Genomic DNA, 9,624 nt, shown 5'->3' with positions numbered 1-9,624 from the left:
TTTGTCTGAGAAATATACTATTTGCCCTTCATTTTGGAAGGACTGCCTTGCAGAGTAGAGTATTCTTGGCTGGTAATCTCTGTCTTTTAGTATTTTGAATATATCATCCCATTCCTTTCTAGCTTTTAGGTTTTGTGCTGAGAAGTCTGAAGTTAACCTGATTGGGGCTCCCTTATAGGTGATTTGACGCTTCTCTCTTGCAGCTTTTAAGATTCTCTCTTTGTCTTTGAGTTTTGCCAATTTGACTATAACATGCCTTGGCGAAGCCCTTTTTGGATTGAATACATTTGGGGATCGTTGAGCTTCCTGCATCTGAAGATCTGTGATTTTTCCTATGCCTGGGAAGTTTTCTGCCACTATTTTGTTGAATATGTTTTCAATACAATCTCCTTTTTCCTCCCCTCTGGAATACCCATGACTTGGATATTTGAGTGCCTAAGGTTGCTTGATATCTCTCTTAGGTTTTCTTCAATGTTTTTAATTCTTTTTTCTTTTTCTTTTGTCTGCCTGTGTTATTTCAAACAGCCCATCTTCAAGGTCAGAAGTTTTCTCTTTTGTTTCTGCAAGCCTGCTGGTTAAACTCTCTGTTGTGTTTTTAATTTCATTGAATTAATTCTTCAGCTCAGCAAGCTCTGCTACATTCTGTATCAGAGCATTGATTTCTTTGTACATTTCTTCTTTCAGGTCCTGTATACTTTTCCTCATTTCATTCTGTTGTCTAGCTGAGTTTTCTTGTATCTCATTTAGTGTCCTTAGAATTATCACTCAAAATTCCTTGTCAGACATTTCAAGGGCTTCTTGTTCTATAGGATCTGGAGCTTGAGAGTTATTACCCTTTGGTGGTGTACTGTTTTGATTTTTCATATTTCTGGTATCCTTCCTTTGGTGTTTAGTCATTGTGGCAAGTGATTTCATGGTCCACTGGTTTGGCTATTGTCTGGCTAGGATCCTGCCAGGGGTGCCAATTTGGCACAGCTGCCTTGGTGCCTGTGGGCGGAAGGTAAGGGCCTCTCTGGTTGGTGCCCACTCTCCCTGGCTGGGGATGGGGTTCAGTGGTGGTGAGGCCTACCTCCTCGGTCGTGTGCTGGTGCCTCGGGGTGCATAGTTGCCGCGGGTCTCGGGCGTCTTTGGGCACATTTAGGCTTATTTACTTAATAAATGATGCATGCTCACCTATAAGCCAAATTGGAACCATGTGGACAATTTTACAAACACATGTATGTACATCAGTGTATATGTAGATACAACATGCAGCTTATATGTATAGACAAGTATACATAAAACAGAAACAAAAATCTTATAGCTTTAAAGCAAGGTATCAAATTTACATCTCAAAGCACAGAGAAAGAATGTAACCTTTTCCAAGAAGGCCTTTGGGTGTGTCAGAGAAGACACAGAGGGATTGAAGATGAATGTCAAGACAAAACAAAATCATAGAAATTTTCCACAAGACTATACAAGGGCTGAACCTATTAATAACTTTTAGGGCCTTGAGAGGAAGCAGAAGACCCCCAAAATAGGTCATTGGCACCAGGCAATGTTCCTTTGGGGCCTCAGAGTTGCCAGAAGCCCCTGGCAGGTATAACACCAACAGGAGGAGCAGATAAAGGGAGTGCATATTCCCATGGGGAGAAGCAACGTCCAGCAGAGAGAAATAGAGAGGCTTAAAAGAAAATATATTCAAAGAAACCCAAAAAGCTTTAAAGAAATCCTCTCAGGATCCACAGCCACCCTCTGAAGACAGCTGGGAGGTTTAGCCAAAGCAATAATAATTTGTCACATGATTGGCTTCCTCCCTGGTGGGAATTGCACCCAGGCCTCCTGTTTACCACACTGGTGCTTTAACCAGCTAAGCCACTTTGCCTGTGCCACCTGAGTGAAAATTCAGAATCTTAACCATTTAACTACCAGCTGGAAATGTTCTTTCTTTTAGAGGATCCAAAGCAGGCAATTTGAGTTTTTTTAAAGGAAGATAGTTGTTTAAGACAGGAGCTCTCTAAGAATAAAAGGTTTTTATTTTTATTTTTATTTTTTTTTAACATAGCCAAGACTGTCCAGGCTGAGGAGCCTGCTGGTGCTGGCACTTGCACCCACAGCCAGGGCCGTGCTTCACCCCAGTCCGGGGCACAGTTGGTCATTGAATATCAAGCAGTTTACCTGGTTGTGGAGGGACTCTGGTCTGACTGGCCCTGGGGCTGCTGCTGCCCACTCCCTGGAACTGGTCCTGGCTCCATGGCCATCACCCCCCTCCCTCCTGGGGAGTTCCTTACCCCTGCTGGAGAAGACATATCCCGGAGAAGAGGGCTGCTCTGCTGCCACGATCTCTCTCCAAGGCTAGAGCCTCTTGGTCTTTTTCAATTCCCATCTGGTTTGCAGTTCTTTCTCTGTGCTGAGTTTAAGTGCACAGAACAGAGGCCAAGCCAGCTGCAACAGCCTGCTCACTTTACCCCTCCACCACTTTCAGCTGCTTTGGCAATCCTTTAGGCATTTTTTGGGCATCTCTTACTCACACATGGGTCCAAAGCATTCAACGAACCTCATCAGGCCCATTACCCTCCTCCTCACCCCTTTCAGGGAGGCCGCTGGCCAGGCTGGGATTTTCCCCCAGAAACAATGGTAAACAACAGGCTTTCCTCCTGGAGACAACATACCTAGCCAAGTCTCCTCATGTGAAAGTCACTAGCCCTCCTCCTGGGCTTTCCCCCAGGCATGGTCCCTTCATCCATGCCTGTGTCATTCTTGGTCTCTTGCAGGGCTCAGCAACTGTTCAAGTGCAGAGCTAAGGGAAAATAGACTCTGGGCTCTGAAGGTATCTTAAGACTGATGAATGAAGCAGGCAACTCCATATGATTTACAAGGAGTTTATTATTGATGGATGACTGATGTACAAGGAAAGGATCAGACAGGTATCTATCCAGGCTCTGCACAGCTGTTTCTCCGTGTACCTGGGGGTGGTGGGGATGAATTGAAACCTGTAAGGCACTTAGAGAAAAGGGTGGAGCTATGCCAAAGAGAGAAAGGCTGTTGAAGTGGAAGATTCGCAGGAGCTTCACAACACCTGTTGTTTATTCTGGGGTTTGCTTGTGTCACCCCTCTTATCTTACACAAACGTAGCATTCCATTCCTTTCCCTGCCTCAGTTGCTAAGTAAACTGTGTAGGGAAGGACTGTAGCTATTGCAGCCAGAGCCGAAGGCCATGAGGATGGAGTGAGCTCTGACCAACATCCCTACAAAGTGATGGAGAGAAACCCAATGTGGCTGGAATAAAGAGCATGGGTAGGGGAGTAAGAAGTATGAGATGAGGTTTTGGAAAGAGGTAGAATTTAAATCACGTATTCATTTTATTTATCCATAAAGGGATAATAAATATTATCACTATCTTTAGATCAAAGAGAAAACCATGGCAGGCGGTTGGGTTGACATTATCAGATTTGCGCTTAGTAAAGATTTTCCCATCTGCTCTCTGGAGATTCAATGAAAGGGAGTTAAGAGAAGATGTGGGTTAAAAAAGCTATTTTATGCTTAAAGGCATAAAATCACCCATGTGTGAGGAGCTAGAATTTCTACTCTGATTGCTTCTTTGGATTAAGACAGTAGATTAAACCTTTTAAAAATTGCTACTAATTATTATTATTGTGTAGCAGAACCTATCCTTCAAACAAAACCTTCAGCTTCATAAAAAATGATAAATATTTGAGCTGTTCTGGCTCAGGTGGAGAGGGGAGTGGTGGAAAGAACTTATCTGTGATGATTAATTTTATGTGTCAATTTGACTGGGCCATGGTACCCATATGTTTGGTCAAACGTTATTCTGGATGCACCTGTGAGGGTGGTTTTGGATGAGATTAACACTTAAACTGGTGGACTTTGAGTAAAGCAGATTGCCCTCCATCATGTCGATGGGCCTCATCCAATCAGCTTAAGGCCTGAATAGAACAAAGACTGACCTCCCCTGAGCAAGAAGAAATTTTGCAGCAGACAGACCTCAGACTTGAAGTGCAACATCAGCTCTTCTCTGGGTCTTCAGCCTGCTGGCCCTCCCTGCAGATTTTTGACTTATCAGCCTCACAATCGTGCTAGCCAATTCCTTAAAATAAATAACTCTCTTTCTCTCACATCTCATATATATGTGTGTGTGTATATATATACACACAAATATGCATATATATATGCATGCATACATTTATTTTATTGGTTCTGTTTCTCTGGAGAATTCTATACACTGGCTATCTCTTCTCTACCCCACTTTACCCCAACAGGGGGAACCATACCTACATTCCTTAGAGTTGAGCCTAGTTTGAAAACCACTGGTTTAAGGCCTTGAGAAGAGGTTGCTGAAAATCACTGGGAATGTATATGAAGCTCTAGGACCCCTTTTAGATCTGCACTGAGTCCTGCTTTCTCCTAGCCTTAAAATACAGTAAGGAATGAGGATGAGAAAATGGAAAGTATTTTTCAAATAGGAGTAGAAGTAATTTTGCTCCTATTTTTCAATTTTAATCTAAGCATGGAATCGTACAACAGAGCTCAGCTAAGGATGAACAGAGGAAATTGACCTCTTTGGAATGTTAATAAAACTTAATCACTTTTTTGGGCTAGAAAAATAGGAGTGAGCACCTCTTCACTCATATAGGTTGAGTATCCCTGATCTGAAATGCTTAGGACCAGAAATGTTTTTGGACTTTGGAGTTTTTCAGATTTTGGAATACTTGCAGATACTTAACAGGTTGAGCATCCCTAATCCAAAAATCCAAAATCCAAAATGTTCCAGTGAGCGTTTCCTTTGAGTGTCATGTTGGCACTCAAAAAGTTTTGGATTTTGAACCATTTCAGATTTTGGATTTTTGGGTTAGGGATACTCAACCTGTATTAGCAGTGCCACTTAAACATTTGAGTCCTGAATGTCTTTAAAAATCGAATGAGTATTAAAACCATGGATACTTTCCCTCTCCAAATTTCTGATTAAAAATCACACAACATTTTGTTGAGCTTTCAAATGTTCATGGATGCCATCTTAAAAATTCCTGCACTGGTGAATAGCATTTATTAATACAAATTTGGTTGTTGGTTGTTGTGATAGAGTGCAATGAGCTCTCTACATGGAATCCCAAGACCTGGTTTAAGCTCAAGCTTTGCAACAAATGAGTTGAGCAAATGACTTCATCTCAGTGAGTTTCAATTTCTGCAGCTGTGAAATGGGGATGACAATAGTTAGTAGAGAGGGCCGTCACAACTATTCAATCAGATCATGTATGTGCAGAACTTTGCAGACTCTAAAGGTTTATACAGATGTCAGATGATGCTGTCTGCTCATTGGACAAACTTGCCAGTCCCAGGAGAGAGGAGTTTTGGTAAGGGAGAACACAAATGCTTGGAGTCTTTGCTACTGAGCAGGCAGTGCACAGGAAGTTACAGGAGTAGGAGCCGACAGCAGGCAAAAGAGAAAACACCAGGACAGGAACAAGAGGATGGACAGATGCTAAAACCTAACCTCTTTACATTATTGTGCAGATAACTGGCCACAGTTCAGCTATTTGCAAGAAGGTAGAGATACAAGGGCCTGGGTGGAATCAGAAATGAACAGATTTGAGGGCCGGCCCGTGGCTCACTTGGGAGAGCATGGTGCTGACAACACCATGTCAAGGGTTAAGATCCCCTTACCAGTCATCTTTAAAAAAAAAAAAAAAAAAAAAGAAAAAGAAATGAACAGATTTGCGGATTCTTGGTACCATAGGACAGAAAAGGCCATAGGTCTTGAGGTCCAAAATTTGAAAGGTGGATTGAGAAAAATCAGTTAGTAGGGGTTCCATCTGTTTCTTTGTGTTTCCTGAAGGTCGGAGGACGGAGATGTCAAATGAAATGGCTGTTCTTACTGGGCATTGCAGTGATCCTGATAAGCCTCCTGTGGCTTTTTAGGGCGTGTGTTGGTCTCCACTTTGAAAATAACAGCAATGATGCCATCCTGCAGTCAAAAAGGGATTTCTGCTTCTCAAGGAGCTTGCAGGCTGGTGGTCATGTTTGAGGTATTTGAGCCTGGTGTCTATTAACGGTTACTTACTGAATGAGAAATCTGTTCGATGTGGGCTGACCCATTTAAGATCACATTGCTAGCTTGTGAGAGGTGTCTGACTGACTCCTAGTGTTGTGTTTTTCATATTGTGCTGAGATGTAGCCTTGAGAGGCCACATGGTGCAGACTCCTGCAGTGGCACCGTCAAATCCTAGAGCCCCGTTTACTAGATGTCTGACCATGGTCAAGTCACTTAGACTCTAGGTGCCTCAGTTTCCTCTCTATAAAGTGGGGATGCTGACTTGTGCCTACCTGATAGTCATTGTGAAGATGAAAAGTGCGCATGTACTTGAGGTGTTTAGGAACTGCGCCTGGCTTATAACAAGTTTCATTGACTTGTATCTGTAACAGTGCACCTCAGCATGAGAAAATGTGAACGTAGAGCCTCTCTGGTGGAAAGTTTTAGGAGTGCGGACTGAGTATTATCCTAGGAACTTAATAAGCACTGTGAAACTCTCTAACACTTCTCAGGAATGGTGCTTATGGCTCATTTCACATGGCTTAACTTATCCTTACGGTCTCAGCTCGAATGTCACTTCCTCCAAGAAGTTGTCCCTGCTTGTTGATGGCTTCCCTTTATTCCCTGCCCACTTATTCTATATTCCATTATCCCAGTGCTTTCCCTTGTAACACTTACCACCTTCTGTAGTTCTCTTTATGTATTTACTTATCTACTTATTCAACGGGATAACTTCCTACCCAGAATGTTGGCTTTATGAGGACAGGGACCTGTCCATCTTCTTTATCTTGAAAACCACAATGCCTAGCATTGTATTTACTTATCTACTTATTCAACGGGATAACTTCCTACCCAGAATGCTGGCTTTATGAGGACAGGGACCTGTCCATCTTCTTTATCTTGAAAACCACAATGCCTAGCATGGTTCCAAATGCATAGCAAGTGTCTAGTAACTAATCTCGTGTGTGTATTGTGCATGGCAGGAAACTTCTGGCTTATCTAGAAGTTTGTGAGATAGGAAGTAGGTCTAGAACAAAATTTTGCAATTCAGGCATTCATCTCTATCAGTCACCTCTCTGTGACCTTTCCCCTTCAATGCAATGTTTTTATTAGCAGATCGCTGCACTGCCTGCAAGCCCACGAGGAACCGTCCTTGTGTATTCTACATTGCAGAGCAGCAGCTAGCACCCAGCCTCCCCACGTCACGATCTAAATAGAAGCTTTCCTTCCCTGCCACAGGCATGGGTTATTTTGGTGCCTTTATTATTTTTCTGACAGATGAAAGGGACCAGTGCTGAAAGTTCCAGACAGATCTATTTGTGGCCACCTCATCCTCCATTTCAAATTCTATTTGTAAACACCACCATTCTCTTCACAGTCTAATTATAAACTGATTAAGGTAGAGCACGTAAACATGATTCGGAGGGCATAACAGATCACTGAAACATGAGCTCATTTACCTGAAGAGAGATTATGCTGGCTTGTATTATACAAAAGGAACAGGCACAGTAAATTCCAGGGCTACCTTGAAATTAAAAATTTTATTCAGAAACCGCTGGTGCTGAGGAAAGACCACCTGAGAAGCAATTACATGGTGGTAAGTTCGTGGACATTGCATCAATGTTGGAGGTAGGACTCAGTTTGCCATTTTAATTTGGAATTTGGGACTCTCCAAATTCACTGGATGTGTCTTAGGCTTTGATGAGGAACTAGCTGTGGGTGTGCTGGCTGGCTGCAGGTCGCCGGCCTTCACTTTTTGGGATGCTGTAGAAGGTTTGCCTGATGCAATGACTTCTGTGGCAGAGGGAAGTTAGCAAAGTGTCAGCCGAAGCTAGAAATAATTATTCTGTCTGGGACTTTAATAGGAATGGCAGATGTAGCTCTGAGTTGTTGGTCAACTTTTTAAAAGGTAGTTAGGTTGGACTGGAGCCTGAGGGAGGAAGGGGGAGTAGTGAAAATGGGCTACCTTAGGAATCATGAGAGCTGGGGTCTGATCTGCACTGTGTCTTACCAGCTTCCTTAGCTCGAGCCGGTTACGTTCCCATTCTGGCTTTTCGTTTTTTTCATCTGTAAAACGAAGGAGGCGGGCTGGATGATATCTAAATTTCTTTCCAGTCATTTCTCTCTAAGGCCATGTATAGTCAGTTGTTCTGTTCAGTAGCCATCTAAAACAATTCATATTTTATTTGAAACATGCTTAAACTGAGAAGGTGAAGATAGGAACTGGTGTTTGACTTTACCAAGCTAGCTTTGTGATAGGTACGAGGTAGAATATCATCCTGTAATGGGAGCATGGAACTTTCCATTCCCATTTATGGTGGCAATTGGGGACCCTGGGGAACCATGAGGTGAAATTCAAATATATCCACCCAGCTGGATGGAAATTTCCAGGCAACACATTCCCATCTCTTAAAAACACAAGTTTCCTTACGGGCTATGGAGGCAAATTTCAGGCAAATTTTTGGTCATTTTTGGGGTTGAGTGGAAGCTCTGTGAGGTCAAGGACTCTGGTGGTCTTGTTTACCACTATTTCTCCTACCTGGCACATGGTAGATGCTTAATTATTGTTTGTTAATTTAATAAATGAATAAATGATTGGCACAACAGGGTTACAGAGAAAGGAGAAGAGCTTGAGTGTCTTCTTAATTTGAATTTTTACTTTAATCCATCAATTCTTCTCTGTATGGTTGCTGAGAAATCCTGAGAGCGCTCTGGTAACCTCAAAGATTCTCATTTTTCTAAGGGAGAGAGTCAGCCAGTGTGGGAGGTTCTTTCTGTGGTGGCATTAGATCTCTTGATATTTCTTCCATGATCCAGTTGGAAATGGCAAGACATGAGTTTAGAAGTGAGCATTATTTAGAAATAGCAAGGATGTTACCCAATCTAGTCCTATATTTCTGTCACCCATCATCCCTGTCCTTCAACTTCTGGAAACTTCCCTGAAACCCCAGGCTACTCTCTACTCTAGATTTTCCCTGAGCATTTCTTAGCCACGGCATGTGTTGCATCGTAGAATATTTATTTGCTTCTACATCTATATTCCCAGCTTCATTGTGACCTTCTCAAGGGTGAATCTTATTCTTTTTTTGCGTACTTCTTAGCATAGTTCTTTTATCCATGTTTGCTGAGAAAGAAGTTCTTCAAAGACTTTTGTGACTCTTTGATACGTGAACAAGAGGGAAACAAATCTTCAATGAATAGTACTGATGTTTGGTAGCATCAAATGTGTGCCTGAGACTAATTGGGATGCATCAGATGTCACAAGGCAGAGAACAGACACAGTTCCTGTCCTTAAGCTTTTTACAGTTTAGTTGGGAGTGAAGATCAAAAAACAAGTTTAGATTTATTTAAAAAATTAAAATCAAGTGATAGGTTCTGTGGATACAGGCAATTTAGTTCTTTTGGCATCCAGAGGAATCAGAGCAGTTAAGATGACCTCTTATTTTCTAAAGTTACTGCAATGCACCTTTAAAAACCTAACATAGGGCTGACCCCGTGGTGCACTCAGGAGAGTGCAGCGCTGGGAGCGCAGTGAAGCTCCCACCGCGGGTTCGGATCCTATATAGGAATGGCTGGTGTGCTCACTGGCTGAGCGC

The sequence above is a fragment of the Galeopterus variegatus genome, unplaced genomic scaffold (assembly GCF_000696425.1).
Source record: "Galeopterus variegatus unplaced genomic scaffold, G_variegatus-3.0.2 Scaffold1228, whole genome shotgun sequence".
Lineage (NCBI taxonomy): Eukaryota > Metazoa > Chordata > Mammalia > Dermoptera > Cynocephalidae > Galeopterus > Galeopterus variegatus.
The sequence above is the reverse complement of the archived record's forward strand: the minus strand, read 5'-3'. Positions refer to the sequence as shown.